Here is an 18,715-nt window from a genome sequence, read left to right as displayed (position 1 = left end):
ATATCAGACCAGCTGTGTGGCTGGATTGAAGAGTTTTAAGCAAGCAGAACACAGCATACTGTTCTCAATGGAGAGACGTCTACAGACGTTAAAGTAACCTCTGGCGTGCCACCATATATCTAAATGACCTAGTATATAGTGTCGGAAGTTCCATGTGGATGATGCTGTAGTATACAGAGAAGTTGCAGCATTAGAAAATTGCAGCGAAATGCAGGAAGATCTGCAGCGGATAGGCACTTGGTGCAGGGAGCGGCAACTGACTCTTAACATAGACAAATGTAATGTATTGCGAATACATAGAAATAAGGATCCCTTATTGTATGACTATATGAAAGCGGAACAAACACTGGTAGCAGTTACTTCCGTAAAATATCTAAGAGTATGCGTACGGAACGATTTGAAGTGGAATGATCATATAAAATTAATTGTTGGTAAGGCGGATGCCAGGTTGAGATTCATTGGGAGAGTCCTTAGAAAATATAGTCCATCAACAAAGGAGGTGGCTTACAAAACACTCGTTCGACCTACACTCGAGTATTGCTCGTCAGTGTGGGATCCGTACCAGGTCGGGTTGACAGAGGAGATAGAGAAGATCCAAATCCCGAGTTCGATTCCCGGCGGGGTCAGGGATTTTCTCTGCCTCGTGATGGCTGGGTGTTGTGTGCTGTCCTTAGGTTAGTTAGGTTTAAGTAGTTCTAAGTTCTAGGGGACTTATGACCACAGCAGTTGAGTCCCATAGTGCTCAGAGCCATTTGAACCATTTTTGAAGATCCAAATAAGAGCGGCGCGTTGCGTGACAGGGTTATTTGGTAAGCGTGATAGCGTTACGGAGATGTTTAGCAAACTCAAGTGGCAGACTCTGCAAGAGAGGCGCTCTGCATCGCGGCGTAGCTTGCTCTCCAGGTTTCGAGAGGGTGCGTTTCTGGATGAGGTATCGTATATATTGCTTCCCCCTGCTAATACCTCCCGAGGAGATCACGAATGTAAAATTAAAGAGATTCGAGCGCTCACTGAGGCTTTCCGGCAGTCGCTCTTCCCGCGAACCATATGCGACTGGAACAGGAAAGGGAGGTAATGACAGAGGCACGTAAAGTGCCCTCCACCACACACCGTTGGGTGGCTTGCGGAGTATAAATGTAGATGTAGATATGTAGATCACTAGCTGACCGTCACTGTTTGTGCTACCGTCAAAATACTATATACATTTTGGATAAATGGCAGCATCGGTCGTATGAAATCCTTTACTTTACAGATCAATTTCGGTCACTTTGTGACCATCTTCAGTGCTAAAAATTTATTAGAATCATCAGGCATGGGAATCTCAACACAAATGTGGCCCCATTTATAACCACCATCAAAAAATGCAGGAACAGGAAAACATAAACAAATATACCAAACTATTTGAATCTTGTAGGCCCATATCGTAACAACACAACACGGTCCATAAGACGTAACACGTACTGTGATGGTTACTTCCAAGACATATCTTCAATGTTACTGCATACTTCAACTTTGAAATTACAAGGGAACCTGTCTTCAAGTCAAAATAATGTCATTTTTATTTGCAGTTCTGTTTGTTTAATTTTCTAATTGTTTATTAATTACTATTGTAGTTGTGCTTACTTAAAAGAGTGAATGAAGGTGCGAATGTGAAATGATGTTTTATGTAACGTATTTATACTATAACTTGAAGTAACTGGTCTCGTGAGGAATGTTGCAGAATGAGATGTGCCTCATTCTTACCTGGGAATTTGTTATAAACTATTTCGGCCGTTTATGATGCTGGGCAAGTAAGTATATGACTTTGGTAAAGTATTTTTGTGAAGAGGGAGTTAATTTTATACTTGCGTGTTTGCAAAATTTATTTAAGTTAATTCTCTGTTCTGATTCAGTGACAAATTTTGATTGGTTGTGTATGCATACGCGTGATTGAGCGGGTTTGACGTTGCTTTTCGATTGGCTGTGATGTTTCTGTGCCAATCAGAAATTGGTATATTCGCGCGTATTTGGGAACTAGACTCTACTTTTGTGCAGAGAGATGGGTAGAGTTGGGGTTTGGAACTCATAGTGATCAGACCTCTTGATAGGTGCTCCGATGAAAATTATTAACATTGTGATAATTTGGCACCAAAATGTTTGAGGAGTGGCGTAAAGAATGGAAGAGAGTTCCATTCAGTGCACGGTGTGAAATTCTGAATATTTGATGGCATTTCAAATAACTAAATTCCGCGTGGCAAGTTCCTTACTGACGAACATGAACATTTCGTTACGTGAGACTGATTATAGCAACATTTAAGCGAGTTATTCTATAAGAAATGATACGTTTGTAAACTTTCCGTGAAGAGTAACCAATAACTACCATAAAGTGGCTACGGTTATGAAAGATTGCGTGTGGCCTTTTCAGACTTCGTAGTTTAGAGTAAAGCTTGGTAGTAACTGGAGTATGCAAGTTTACCGTATTAGAATGAAATTTTGCGCACATAAATACTTTCATTTTACTATTATTAGCCTCCCATCGACAAAAAAAATTTAGTGTGACTTGTGGTTACGAGGTGTACAGCCCTTTTTCTCTATAGCGTTTTCCGACTGCGAACTACATTCCAGTAACTTCAAGGATGCGTGCGTGTCAGAAGAGATTCACCGCTAGATGAGTGGAACTTTGTTCGCAGCGGCACCGACAACGCCACCGGCGAGGGAGCGGTATGGTATGAAGAACGTTTGTGTGGCATTCCGTGGGTGATCTCGTCATTTTGGGCGGCACGGTGGGATAACACAAGTATGCACCTATCCTTCCTAACGACCCCTAAAAGCAGTTTGTTTCTTCCTCGGCACGGTGGCATCTACCAGCAGAACAATGCAAAGTGTCACACAGCTCGCAGCGTACTTGCGTGGTTCGAAGAGCACCAGGACGCGTTTAGCGCACTCCCTTGGCCACCAAACTCCGTAGAGGCTTATTTACGTATGTAGACTGTTTGTCCATCCCAGGAATCTGGAATTACGATTTTATTCAACTTATCCAGGTCCCATCTCCTTAATTCCTTAATTTCCAACCTTTTTGCAGTTTCTTAGGCTTTAATCTACAGTTCATGACCAATAAATTGTGGCCAGAGTTCAAATCGGCCCCTGGAAATGTTTTACAATTTAAAACCTTGTTTCTAAATCTGTGTCTTACCATTATATAGTCAATCTGAAAGCTTCCGATTTTTCCAGGTCTCTTCCACGTATAAAGCCTTATTTTACGATTCTTAAACCAAGTCCTAGCTGTAATTAAATTATGCTCTGTGGAAAACTATCAGGCGGCTTCCACTTTGATTCCTCCCCTGTCCATGTTCACATTCTATTTTTCCTTCTGTTCCTTTTCCTACTGTCGAATTCTAGTCCCCAATCACTATTAAATTTTGTCTCCCTCAACTATCTGAATAATTTCTTTTATCGCACTACACATTTCCTCAATCTCCTCATCATCATCGGAGCTAGTTGGCATATAAACTCGTACTATTGTGGTGGGTGTGGACTTCATTTCTATCTTCGCTACAGTAATGCGTTTACTAGGCCGACCATAGTAGCTTATCCGCGTTCCTATTTTCTTACACATTATTAAACCAATCCTGCATTACCCCTATTTGATTTTGTGTTTATAGCCCTGTATTCACCTGACCAGCAGTCCTATTCTCGTGTCATCGAACGTCACTAATTCCCACTAAATCTAACTTCAACCCACCCATTTCCTTTTTAAATTTTTCTAACCTATCGATTGAGAAATCTGATATTCCACACTCCGATTCGTAAAATACCAGTTTCATTTCTCCCGATCACGATATGCTCCTGAATAGTCCTCGCCCGGAGGCCCGAATGGAGGGCTCATTTACCTCCAGAATATTTTACCTAAGATCCCCAGCATCAGTTAAGCCTACAATTGAGTGCATGACCACGGGAAAAATCACAGCTTTAGTTTCCGATTGCTTTCAGCACTTCACAGTATCAGCATAGTAACGCTGTTTTAGCTATGTTACAAGGCCAGATCAGTCCATCATCCAGACTGTTGACTGTGCAACTACTGAAAAGGCTGCTATCCCTCTTCAGGAGCCACACGTTTGTCTGGTCTCTGAACAGATACTCCTCCGTTTTGGTTGCACCTACGGTACGGCTATCTGTGTCGCTGGGGCAAGCCTTCCCACCAACGACAAGGTCCATGGTTGATGGGAGGCCCCACTAGGTATTATATACTTATGCCAGCACTTTCTCCAGTTCTCTAAACACTTTCGAAACTCTCTCTTTGGGGCAGCTTTCAGCTCTCTCACCGATGCGTTTCTGTCATATCTATGCTTGAAACTTCATGAAAGATTAAAACTGTGTGCTGCACCGAGAGTGGAACGGGGAACTTTGCCTTTCGCGCGTTTGCGCTGTACTGACTGAGATACCCAAGGACGACTCAAGACCCCTACCCACAGCTTTAATTCCGCCATTACCTCGTATCCTACCTTCCAAACTTCACAGAAGCTCTCCTGCACACCTTGCAGAACTAACGCTCCTGAATGAAAGGATTCTGGAAGCATCTATGCTTGTAAAACGATGGACCTCTGTGATTTTTTTTCTTATTTTTGTGAAGAAAAGTCATATGGGGGCTATGTTCGGCGTATACAGAGGCTGGGTCTTCATGGAAGTATTGTTTTCGGCCAAAGATTCATGAACAAGCTGTGAGGAAATACATTTTAGTGGTGCAAAAGTCATGAGTTGTTTCGCCAGAAATGCAAGACTCTTTTTCGAACTAGTAAGTTGTACTCCTTAGTGATCGTTACGTCTCATGGCAAGAAGTCATAGTGCACACTCCCATATAACCGTAGCATACGGTGACCGTCGCATCTGACCGCACCTTCTGAGCTTTTATCGGCCATGGCGATACTGATTCCTTGCGCTGGGATGATTGAACCTTACATTCGACGTTATACCCGTAAACCTCCATTTCATTATCTGCTGTGATGCGCTACATTAGTTCTGAATCGTTGTGGCCTTGATCTATGCACTTCTGAACAGCTTGCATTTGCTGTTGTTTTTGATCGAAATTCAGCCATTTTGGAAGCTATTTTGGTGTCACACGTTTCGTCTCCGAAACATTCGAAAAAAAAATGACTCACTTGATACGCAACGTGATCAGCGATTTCTGTGACAGTGATGCGGCAACCTGTCTTAACGACTCCTCTCACTCTTTCCATGATTTCATCGGTCGGTGTCGTGCTGGGCCGACCAGACCACTCATCATCACCACCGTCGTCACCGGCTTCTTAGAAATGCGTACACTACTGCTACACCCTTGCGTTCCTCGTAGCAGGCACGCCAAAAGAAATATTTAACATTTCTAAATCTTTGCTGCAATTTATTTCGTTCTTTTAACGAAAGTTAATACAGACTCTCGGATCCTTTTTTGTCTTTGCTTCAAGTGTTAGGCATATGTCTGTTACGTCACATTGTTCACTCACTGCCTCTGTTGTCTATGGTTAGCTTCTGCTTGATCTCTCGACCTCGTTCTTGGCCTACCTACTGACTTTTCCAAATTTGTCGATAATTCATTATTATTGCAGACATTTATTTTCATTTACTTTTAAGACATGATCTGTTGTGTACGTAGTTCCGCGTAATCATCGCGTACACAACTTTCCCAATAGAGCGCGCCCCGCTAAGCACAACAGCGCAGGCGCAGCGCTCATCCGTCTCCGCACTACGAGATGGCGCTGTCTTAGACACGGACCAAATTCTGCTTCCGCCGATCCGCGTATTAATATGTAACGCACCCAATGAGATTGATGCTAACGTAGAACCTTTTCTCCTCGCGGATCGCACTCGCGCAGTGATACCTGAACGCGCGAGGTATTATAACGAGTGTACAGACCTCCGATCAGCCAGTCTGCATTTGTCTGCATTTGTCTGCATCAGTCTGCATTAGTCTACATCAGTCTGCATATGTCTGTACCAGTCTATGATCAAGTTTCAGTCTGCGCCTAATAAGATTATCATATTCCTGTACATAGCCATGAAGATAAATGTATAGACACTTTGTCAAGTATCAGAGATATGTGAGAATAAGATTAACATACCAATACCAAAGGAACTTCAGATTGTCAATTGTAAATAGCATCCAGAATGAAGTTAAGTAATTTTATGTTGTTATTATTTTAATAAATGTGTGTGAAAATTAATCAAGTTCTGTTTAAAATTGGTCACCGTCAATCCGCTACTCTAAGCGTGCAAGTGGCATTTCTATCGTCTGACCTAACGGCAGAAGATAAACACGCCACGATAAGACCACGAGACATAATGCTGACACTCGCCTACTTCGTTAGAGCGACAAGTCAAATAATCTGATGGCGTGTGTGTTGTGGATTGGCAAGAGGGCCAACCCACTAATGTAAGAGGAAGCCGAAAGGCACGCGTTTCAGCTCACGCAGGCTGGCGTTAGGTCTGGAACAGGACGAGGAAGTTAGACTAGAAAAAAAGGATGTAGCTGGTGGAATACTTAGCTTCAATCCATTAATGTTGAACGTAGCTCTTGTCTGTACATTCTTTACAATATCAATAGCAACTGATAATGGCGCCTTGCTAGGTCGTAGCAAATGACATAGCTGAAGGCTATGCTAACTATCGTCTCGGCAAATGAGAGCGTAATTTGTCAGTGAACCATCGCTAGCAAAGTCGGTTGTACAACTGGGGCGAGTGCTAGGAAGTCTCTCTAGACCCGCCGTGTGGCGGCGCTCGGTCTGCAATCACTGATAGTGGCGACACGCGGGTCCGACGTATACTAACGGACCGCGGCCGATTTAAAGGCTACCACCTAGCAATGGTAAGACAGAGATTTAGGAACCAGGTTTTAAATTGTAAGACATTTCCAGGGGCAGATGTGGACTCTGACCACAATCTATTGGTTATGACCTGTAGATTAAAACTGAAGAAACTGCAAAAAGATGGGAATTTAAGGAGATGGGACCTGGATAAACTAAAAGAACCAGAGGTTGTACAGAGATTCAGGGAGAGCATAAGGAAGCAATTGACAGGAATGGGGGAAATAAATACAGTAGAAGAAGAATGGGTAGCTTTGAGGGATGAAGTAGTGAAGGCAGCAAAGGATCATGTAGGTAAAAAGACTAGGGCTAGTAGAAATCCTTGGGTAACAGAAGAAATATTGAATTTAATTGATGAAAGGAGAAAATATAAAAATGCAGTAAGTGAAACAGGCAAAAAGGAATACAAACGTCTCAAAAATGAGATCGACAGGAAGTGCAAAATGGCTAAGCAGGGATGGCTAGAGGACAAATGTAAGGACGTAGAGGCCTATCTCACTGGGGGTAAGATAGATACCGCCTACAGGAAAATTAAAGAGACCTTTGGAGATAAGAGAACGACTTGTATGAATATCAAGAGCTCAGATGGAAACCCAGTTCTAAGCAAAGAAGGGAAAGCAGAAAGGTGGAAGGAGTATATAGAGGGTCTATACAAGGGCGATGTACTTGAGGACAATATTATGGAAATGGAAGAGGATGTAGATGAAGATGAAATGGGAGATATGATACTGCGTGAAGAGTTTGACAGAGCACTGAAAGACCTGAGTCGAAACAAGGCCCCTGGAGTAGACAACATTCCATTGGAACTACTGACGGCCTTGGGAGAGCCAGTCCTGACAAAACTCTACCATCTGGTGAGCAAGATGTATAAAACAGGCGAAATACCCTCAGACTTCAAGAAGAATATAATAATTCCAATCCCAAAGAAAGCAGGTGTTGACAGATGTGAAAATTACCGAACTATCAGCTTAATAAGTCACAGCTGCAAAATACTAACACGAATTCTTTACAGACGAATGGAAAAACTAGTAGAAGCCAACCTCGGGGAAGATCAGTTTGGATTCCGTAGAAACACTGGAACACGTGAGGCAATACTGACCTTACGACTTATCTTAGAAGAAAGATTAAGGAAAGGCAAACCTACGTTTCTAGCATTTGTAGACTTAGAGAAAGCTTTTGACAATGTTGACTGGAATACTCTCTTTCAAATTCTAAAGGTGGCAGGGGTAAAATACAGGGAGCGAAAGGCTATTTACAATTTGTACAGAAACCAGATGGCAGTTATAAGAGTCGAGGGACATGAAAGGGAAGCAGTGGTTGGGAAGGGAGTAAGACAGGGTTGTAGCCTCTCCCCGATGTTGTTCAATCTGTATATTGAGCAAGCAGTAAAGGAAACAAAAGAAAAATTCGGAGTAGGTATTAAAATTCATGGAGAAGAAATAAAAACTTTGAGGTTCGCCGATGACATTGTAATTCTGTCAGAGACAGCAAAGGACTTGGAAGAGCAGTTGAATGGAATGGACAGTGTCTTGAAAGGAGGATATAAGATGAACATCAACAAAAGCAAAACAAGGATAATGGAATGTAGTCTAATTAAGTCGGGTGATGCTGAGGGAATTAGATTAGGAAATGAGGCACTTAAAGTAGTAAAGGAGTTTTGCTATTTGGGGAGCAAAATAACTGATGATGGTCGAAGTAGAGAGGATATAAAATGTAGGCTGGCAATGGCAAGGAAAGCGTTTCTGAAGAAGAGAAATTTGTTAACATCCAGTATTGATTTAAGTGTCAGGAAGTCATTTCTGAAAGTATTCGTATGGAGTGTAGCCATGTATGGAAGTGAAACATGGACGATAAATAGTTTGGACAAGAAGAGAATAGAAGCTTTTGAAATGTGGTGCTACAGAAGAATGCTGAAGATTAGATGGGTAGATCACATAACTAATGAGGAAGTATTGAACAGGATTGGGGAGAAGAGAAGTTTGTGGCACAACTTGACCAGAAGAAGGGATCGGTTGGTAGGACATGTTCTGAGGCATCAAGGGATCACCAATTTAGTATTGGAGGGCAGCGTGGAGGGTAAAAATCGTAGAGGGAGACCAAGAGATGAATACACTAAGCAGATTCAGAAGGATGTAGGTTGCAGTAGGTACTGGGAGATGAAAAAGCTTGCACAGGATAGAGTAGCATGGAGAGCTGCATCAGACCAGTCTCAGGACTGAAGACCACAACAAACAACAACCTAGCAAGTGTGGTGTCTGGCGGTGACACCACAGTGTCTACCGAAGGTCTTACAGTACGCACACCACATGATCTCTCCATTTATTTCTTTTCTCCTTGATCTGTCCTTTTATGGCTTTTAGTGGTACTCATTGTGTGATTGTTGGGCTTCTTATCAGATCAGATAGACTACAGCCAGACGCTCTTCCTATTTTGGTAGCCCAATCTTCCTGCTTACTTACATCTCTTACTATGTACGTCTCACTGCCATATGCGTCGTATAGATGGAGTTACCATTGTTTCGTAGAACTTTATATAAATTTATGTTTATCCAAAATACTATACGACACTACCGAAACACACATGACCTTATAACAGTTAAAGTATCGGAAATAGCTAGCACTGTAAACATCTATAGCTATACTCCGCAAACATTATAAATATTGAAACTTCCTGGCAGATTAAAACTGTGTGCCCGACAGAGACTCGAACTCGGGACCTTTGCCTTTTGCGGGCAAGTGCTCTACCGTCTGAGCTACCGAAGCACGACTCACGCCCGCTCCTCACAGCTTTACTTCTGCCAGTACCTCGTCTCCTACCTTCCAAACTTTACAGAAGCTCTCCTGCGAACCTTGCAGAACTAGCACTCCTGAAAGAAAGGATACTGCGGAGACATGGCTTAGCCACAGCCTAGGGGATGTTTCCAGAATGAGATTTTCACTCTGCAGCGGCGTGTGCGCTAATATGAAACTTCCTGGCAGATTAAAACAGACATGACTCCATGCGACTTTTTCTTGTGGGGATACATGAAGGAAAGTGTATTCACTTGCCCTTCACCTCATGAGATAGAAGAAATGAAGAACACAACAATAGCTGCCATAACTTCTGTAGTGGTAGATATATTGTGTAAAGTCTATTACGTATTTAGCTATCGTCCAGATATTGTTCGAGCTGCTGCTGGTGGACACACAGAGTATTTGTAATGTCACAGATAAAACTTTAAGATTTTTTGGATATTTGGAATGCATCCCATATTCGTACTGTGCTTTTACCAGGAAATATGAAGTTTTGAAACCAGGTCGTTCTTTTTGAAACACCCTGAACATTCCCGTACAGGGGAGACATTTTACTTGAAAGGCGCTTGCCCGGCGTCGGCAGATAGATACGGTATTTCAGTGCCTGTGTTATCCACAACTACAGAGAAATATCGCATCGCAATTCGGAATAACACAGACACTGCGTGCGGTTTCGTCTCGAGAAACAAACTTTGGCTCGGCATCTCGTTCTTCGGGCTGCGGCACATCCTCTAAAACAGAGTGCTCTGTACTCAACCATTTGAGAAATTTAATTAAATTTGCGGCCGGATGACCTTTCTGCCGACACAGTTGTCACTTATCTGAGGGAGTGAAGCATTGTGCCGCAGCGACCCGTGTTGTATAAACTTAGTTCTGTGTGTGATCGTATTTTAACCCTTCGTGTATCGTATTCTGTGAGGCAGAGCTAGGAGCATCACCCCAGAATATTCGCAAAAGATTATTGAAAACCGCCTAAAAACCACTCTCTGACTAAAGGTACCTTGAAATTACCACCACCAGTCGCCTTTTGTTCGTCCTTGAGATTTTTTTTACTTTTTTTTATTATTATTCCATTATCGGTTTGGAATCGCCTAGCTATTCATCATCAGACTGTACATATATTAAATGTGTGCAGCAATGTGGGAGTCGTTAGTATACCCCGTTGGCTGGATGTTGTTGTATTTCAAGAAACCTTAATTCATCACAGTCGCAGTGTACTTCATCCATAATGCATAAAAGTTTCACTGTGGGACTGCCCAAAAGACCATCGTGGGTCATTAACCCACCGCTCGCATTCGATCCTCGCCTGGCTGACCTGCGTTTCGCTATACAACCAGGTCGAATGTGACTAACACAACACGCATCATTATAAAATTCCCCGTAATTTTGAGAATACACACTGTGTTTCAGACTTACGGTTGCTCACGACCGACGTCTTTTAGAGCAGAAATCTTCCGCTGAAGTCAGTGGAAACTGCGGCCGAGATATGGCGGCCGGTATGGGAAACTACGCTCTCCGAGTATACGCTAGCGGCGCCGCGGCTGCAGGGCCAAGGCCACGCGGACGCAGTTCGCAGCCGGCCTGTTTGCAGACACAGCCACGCCCCCCCCCCCCCCCCCCCCCCAGTCAACGTCGCCCTCCCACAACCGCTTCCATCGCACACGCCGCACCGTGTTGCGTCACCGGAGGCGTAGGCACGTCTGAGACACTTCATGCGGCGGCGATCCAGTGGTAAAGCCCTGCGCCCCGGATGCTGCGGCGCGTGCACTGTTGCGGCGTTAGTCACGTCGGAGGAGTTGAGGCGGAGTTCCCTCAGGGGACCTCCATTAATTACGTGAGCTCAAAACGGGAGGGTAGAAGAGTGTCCGGCAAAAGCTCACGAAACCTCATTTAGCTCTGCTACCTTCCTTGAAAAAGCTGTACTCGGTATTCTACTGAAACGCAATGATGATTCTAAATTGTTAAAAATTATGATAATTTTAAGTGTAGTTATTAGCTACAATATAAACAAATTTTACGGTATTGTGTGCCAACAGTCTCAACAATGACGTATGCTCTGGCCTTATCAAATTTTTCTCACGATTGACAGTTTATACGCTAAATAAAACTCTTCTGCGCAACAGCTCCTTAGGGGCCAGAGCTTACTTCATTGTTAACGTTGTTGGCCGGTAATACTGTAACATTTTACTTAGTATTCCACAATTTGGGCACAGTTATCTAATGTGAGCTCTACAAACATGTTTGTTACAATGTGCACACTTCATTGCTGTCTTGTCGTCACAACTTGATGCACGTAATCTGCACCTGGACGTCTGCGATTTTGGTTGCAACCGCAGGAGCTTGGTATTGATGGACTTCCTGTTTGTATTCTTCTAACAGTGGCCGCTGGCTCTTCATTTCGTGGCAGCATTTTTCTAGATTCAGAGTGAGGAGTAACTAGGAGTCTCCCCAATTCATAGAGAAATATTCTTCTTTTGTGAAGAACATTGCTTTTCTTTTCTTTTTTTTTTTCTTTTTTTTTTGCCACCCTGGATTTACTTCTCTCTGTGGCAACAAAACATTGTAGGCAGAAGGATCAGTAATACTGGAAAAGATGATCACTTTTCAGCGATCGGTTTTCCTCTTGCATGTGTAGGTGCCAATAAGCTGATCCAGTTCGTCAGCTGCTCCCTAACTTGAAGTGTAGTCCAATCATTTTTTGTTTCTTGTCTTCTCTGTTGCTTATTTCTTCACTGTTCGGCATTCTGCTGACCAGGACAACCGCTTTGTTGTTCTTTGGAACGTAAGGTACGACCGAGATATACTTAGTAAGAAAGAACATTGAATGTAAACATCTTCTTCGCTTGATATATTATTACTTCACACTTATTTTTTCCCACCGTCTCCAGTATTCTAAGATGTCTTTTGAGGAGTCCTTCGCCTAATGCATAGGATGTGAAGAAATGGTCACATATGAAATTTTGCCCTTTCTTCTCATGTGTTAGATCCATGACAATCCTCATAACTCGAATTTTCTCAAGTGCTTGTCCACTTAATGTTCCTGTATTGATTTATCTCTTCAAAACATAAGAAGTACCTCTATCATACAATTTCCATATTTTTACTGTGGTGTCACCGCCAGACACCACACTTGCTAGGTGGTAGCCTTTAAATCGGCCACGGTCCGTTAGTATACGTCGGACCCGCGTGTCGCCACTATCAGTGATTGCAGACCGAGCGCCGCCACACGGCAGGTCTAGAGAGACTTCCTAGCACTCGCCCCAGTTGTACAACCGACTTTGCTAGCGATGGTTCACTGACAAATTACGTTCTCATTTGCCGAGACGATAGTTAGCATAGCCTTCAGCTACGTCATTTGCTACGACCTAGCAAGGCGCCATATTCAGTTACTACTGATAATGATGTTGTGATTCGTGTACCTTCAACAGAGACGTTCATCATTAATGGATTAAAGTTAAGTATTCCACCAGCTACCTCCTTTTTTCCTAGTCTAACTACCTTGTCCTGTTCCAGACCTCACGCCAGCCTGCGTGAGCTTAAACGCGTGCCTTTCGGCTTCCTCCAAACCCCGTGGGTTGGCTCCTGCCAATCCACAACATTTACCACATATTTTGAGGATTTACTCGGTATATATTGTCTGAATGGACAACGTCAGCGGAAAGCCACCTGTTGTTCATTCACGCTTGAAAGCATTTCCACACACTCATCCCACAGAACTGTTACAGGTGCCAATGTGCCATTTATTCTTCGTGCTCTTCGATCAGACTTGTCATCGGAACGCAACACACGTGAGTTGCAACGTAACCGTTTCAGCGGATAGGTCGCTCTACCAGTTTCTGGATGGCACAGACCCTTTGTTGATTTACCATATGATTTATGCTCAAATGGTTCAAATGGCTCTGAGCACTATGGAACTTAACTTCTATGGTCATCAGTCCCCTAGAACTTAGAACTTCGTAAACCTAACTAACCTAAGGACATCACACACATCCATGCCCGAGGCAGGATTCGAACCTGCGACCGTAGCGGTCGCGCGGTTCCAGACTGTAGCGCCTTTAACCGCTTGGCCACCACGGCCGGCTATGATTTATAGGCATGAGCCAGTAATAGCAGGCCAATACATTCCTCATGTGTAATTTCATTTAATGCTTCCCAGCTATCCCCATAAACTATTCGGTCCTCAATATTAGTTATTTCCACCACAATATTCTGAATATAATCATTCACCATAACTTGAAAAGATGATTTTAGTCTGGCGATAGCGTATCCTGTCGGCCCAGGAGTTAGTTTTGTAACGTTTCCACTAGGCGCTCTTTCAGTTTGCGGAGAAGATTCTAAACTCCATGAGATTTTGTTGTCTTTAGACTGAATCAGTTTAACAGCTTGCACATTGCCATTTGATGTAATAATATCTGAAACGTCTTCTGAATCAGACAGTGGATGAATGTTCTCATCACTGGCGTGATTTTCTTCTTCAGAAATACTCCTCTCGCTGTCAGATGCTTCCAGCTGTTCGAAGTACAGAACTTGTTTTGTCCTAAGAGTGACACAGAAATTGCTATGATAGATACTGGAACGACTTGCGTTGTTGTGTAACCTTTGCACATTTCAACAATAGCGAATGTGATATTTACTTTTTCATAAAAAAAAAATCTTTATGCATATACATCAGGCATGTAGAAATAAAACTTGACCACGATATTCGTACATTCTGTGAACTATTAATCCCCCCGGGTCGTACTGACCCGAAGAACACGTGTTACAAATTAAGTTTTAGCAAGGGGGAGAAAAGCACTGCGCCGTCAGGCCACGAGTGGCCTTTCGGGACCATCCGACCGTCGTTTCACCCTCGGTAGAGGATACGGATAGGAGGGGCGTGGGGTCAACACACCGCTCTCTCGGTCGTAAGATGGTATTCTTGACTGAAGCCGCAACTATTATGTCGAGTAGCTCCTCAAGTGGCATCACGAGGCTGAGTGCACCCCGAAAAATGGCAACAGCGCATGGCGGCCTGGATGGTCACCCAACGCTTAACTGCGGTGATCTGACGGGAACAGGCGTATCCACTGCGGCAAGGCCCTTGCCAAAGGGGAGAAAAGCAATTTTTTGTTTTTAAGTTTGAGCATTAAGGTATTTAGAATGTTTGGAGAAACAAAGTCATCATGTTTGGAGTAACACCATTTAAATATGAAAGAAGTATGGAAGAACAAATTCCTTTTCGGCACATACTGCCCCGAAGACAACAGCAGGTTTACAGAGGGAAGGAAGCAATGAAAGTCTTACAGCTTTTTAATTCGGAGAATATACATTATGATAACGGATAACATTCTGTTTTGTATAGTTAAATCCGAACAGACATTTAGTATACTGGACTCGCATTCGGGAGAACGACGGTTCAAACCCGCGTCCGGCCATCCTCGTTTAGGTTTTCCGTGATTTCCCTAAATCGATTCAGATAAACGCCGGGATGATTCCTTTGAAAGGGCACAGCCGACTTCCTTCCCTAATCCGATGGGACCGATGACCTCGCTGTTTGGTCCCTTCTCCCGAATCACTCAATCAGTCAAGCACAATGTCTGTTTTCTTGGACTCTCTTCTCTTCCGGTTTCCCACAGTCCATGTTTCATTTCCATACAACGCTGTGCTCCAAACGTACATTTTCAGAAATTTATTTCTCATATTAAGACCTATATATGGTACTAGTAGCCTACTTTTGGCCAGGAATGTCCTATTTTCGAGTGTTTTCTCTTGGTTCTTTTACGTCTAATACATTACAATACTGTTCTAGAGATTTCAAACATTTGCACCATTTTATGCTGTCGAACGCGTTTTATGAGTTTCGTTGATATTGCTCCCGATGTATCAGCGTCAGGCTTACTTTTAGATTTCAAACCTGTCTCTAGCACAGCCCTTTCCTACGGGTGCTACAGAAGCATTTCACTTGTAGTTCTGAGTATGGTTCTTATCTCGCACAGTAAGTCATAAGTGCGTTTAGACCGGTTGAAACTGCCACATGCATTTTAGGTTTATGGCTATTTTCACTCCTTCCAAACGCTCACACATTTCTACGAGTAACGGTGTGTCATAGATACAGTGCTTTTTAAAGTTTGTGTGTTAGCAGCAGGAGCTGCAGGAAATGCAAAGCCGCCGCTGCACCCCCCTCTCCCCCCCCCCCACCCCCCTCCCTCGTTCCTTCACAACCGCCATAGCTAAGGTCCTTATCTGTGCAACACTCATTTTCCACTTATAAAGTCATGTATTTACTTCCAGCGAAACTGCTCAAGCTGTTGCGTAGGTAGGTAGGGAACAATCATGCATACGTACCATGAGTTGACCAAACACGTGGGGTACCTCCAGATATCGTGTCGGACCTTCTTTTTCCGAGCGTAGTGAACCAGCTGGACTCGCCACGTACTTAATAAGTCGTTGAAAATCGCTTGCAGAAATATTGAGCCATCCTGCCTCTATATGCGGAAGTGTTGCCAGTGCTAGATTTTGTGCACGAAATGATGTCTCATTTATGTCCCAAAAATATTCGATGGGATTCATGCCGGGCAATGTGAGCGGGAAATCATTCGCTCGAGCTGTCTCAAACAACTGTGGCCCGGTGACACGGCGCAATGTCATCCATAAAAATTCCATTTTTTTTTTTTTTTTTTTTTTTTTTTTTTTTTTTTTTTTTTTTTTTTTACACCAAGCCCATGGATGCCTGCAAATGGTCTCCAAGTAGGCGAACGGACCAGACGACTCAGTCCATTCCATATAGACACATCCCACACCATTGTACAGCCATCACCAGCTTGCACACTTGCACAGTGCCTTGTTGACAACTTAGGTCGCCGGCAGAAGTGGCCGTGCGGTTAAAGGCGCTGCAGTCTGGAACCGCAAGACCGCTACGGTCGCAGGTTCGAATCCTGCCTCGGGCATGGATGTTTGTGATGTCCTTAGGTTAGTTAGGTTTAACTAGTTCTAAGTTCTAGGGACTAATGACCTCAGCAGTTGAGTCCCATAGTGCTCAGAGCCATTTGAACCATTTTTTTTGAACAACTTAGGTCCATGACTTTGTGGGGTCTGCGCCACAGTCGAACCCTACCATTAACGTCACATTTCGCCGCACTGTCCTATCACATACATTCGTCGTACGTCCCACATTGACTTCTCTGATTATTTCACGCTATGTTGCTCGTCTGTTAGCACTGACAACTCTAAGCAAACACCGCTACTGTGTCTCGTAAAGGGAAGGTTGTCTGCCACTTCGTTGTTCGTAGTGAGAGGCAATGCCTGAAATTTGGTATTCTCAGCAAACTTCTTACCTTGTGGATCTCGAATTATTCAACTCCCTAACGATTTCCAAAGGGGACGTCCCTTAAATCTAGCTCTGACTACCATTCCGCATTAAGAGTATGTTAATTCCTGTCGTGCAGCAATAATCACATCGGAAGCACCTCGCATGAATCAACTGACTACAAATGACTGCCCAGCCAATCCGCTGACCTTTTATACCTTGCGTACGCAATCTACCGTCATCTGTATACTTTGTATTTCCTTATCGCTATCACGTGACTTCTCTCACCTTAGTGCTTGTACATAAACAAGGTGTGTCAGAAGTGATGGTCAATAATTCACGTGGAAGGTGCAGGCCAAAACTAGCTAAAAACCTCCGATAAACATGGGTCCGCAAATCAGCCGTTGCCAAGGTATCGCATTGATTTCAGATGGAAAGTGATTGTGATCGCCCCTGGATAGCGAGGTGGTTAAGTTGGTATCTGGAGGTTTGAGATCGGCTATCTGATTTTTTAGGTGCACTGTGCCGTACCGGCTTCACAATCAGTTACGAACGTGAAGGCACCACGGACAGAGGTTAATCAATGAAGAGTACGCTAACATGTACTACATGTATGGCAAAGCGAATGCCCTTGGGGCTGCACGATTGTGTGAAGCAAGCAGCCCGACAGGCAGACATTTAGGCAGTTACATCAGCGACTCAGAGAAACCGGTAGTTTCTCACACCGTGTACGAGAAGGTGGACCCAGATCCATAACACTTGGTGTTGAGGAAAAGGTGTTACGCATTGTACATGATCGTCCGAGTACATCGAAAAGAAGGTCTTCTACACAAGAGCGCGTGTCCTGAGTCGTAGCAGTGTGTGGCGGATTTCACATCGTATACAAAGTATACAGATGACGGTAGTATTGCGTACGCAAGGTATAAAAGGTCAGCGAGTGCAAGTCCTTCCGACAGAGAATTTCTGCCAGTGGGTGCAACAACAGTGTACCCAGAATCCTCTGTTTGTAAGCGGTATTCTGTTCACGGATGAGGCTGGATTAACCCGTGACGGTATTTTTAACTGCCACAGCTATCACATTTGGGCCGATGTCAGTCTTAACGCAACACACGTATCAGGACATCGGCAGCGTTATTCGTAGAAGTCTGGGCAGGACTTCTCGGAGACTGCATAACTGGACCACACTTCCTACCACAGGGTCTAACCGGACAGCAGTACAGTACTTCCAGATGTACATGATGCTGTCCCACTAAACCAACACCTGAACATGTGGTACATGCATGACGGTTCAAAAAATGGTTCAAATGGCTCTGGGCACTATGGGACTCAACATCTGAGGTCATCAGTCCCTTATACTTAGAACTACTTAAACCTAACTAACCCAAGGACATCACACACATCCATGCCCGAGGCAGGATTCGAACCTACGACCGTAGTAGCAGCGCGGTTCCAGACTGAGGCGCCTAGAACCGCTCGGCCACAGCGGCCGGCTGCATGACGGTGCTCCAGTACATTTTCCTTTGCGAGTGCGCCGGTTTCTAACTCGGAAGGTAGAGAAGAGCTTGTGCCAAAGTCTCTGGATTTAAATCCCATGGATTCCTGTGTGAGGTCATATCAAAAACCTTGTCTACGCTACCGAGGTAAACTCTTTTGAGGAATTACGCTTGGGGATTGAAACTGCCTTCCAGCATTTACAGAACTTCCCGAGACTGCCTGAGAGGCAACTCATTTCTGAGACGAATTCAATGTTGCCTTCAGACGCATGAACAACGTTTCGAACATCTACTTTAACGTTTAGAGAAGTC

The sequence above is a fragment of the Schistocerca serialis genome, chromosome 9, assembly GCF_023864345.2.
Source record: "Schistocerca serialis cubense isolate TAMUIC-IGC-003099 chromosome 9, iqSchSeri2.2, whole genome shotgun sequence".
Lineage (NCBI taxonomy): Eukaryota > Metazoa > Arthropoda > Insecta > Orthoptera > Acrididae > Schistocerca > Schistocerca serialis.
Note: the sequence above shows the minus strand (reverse complement) of the source record.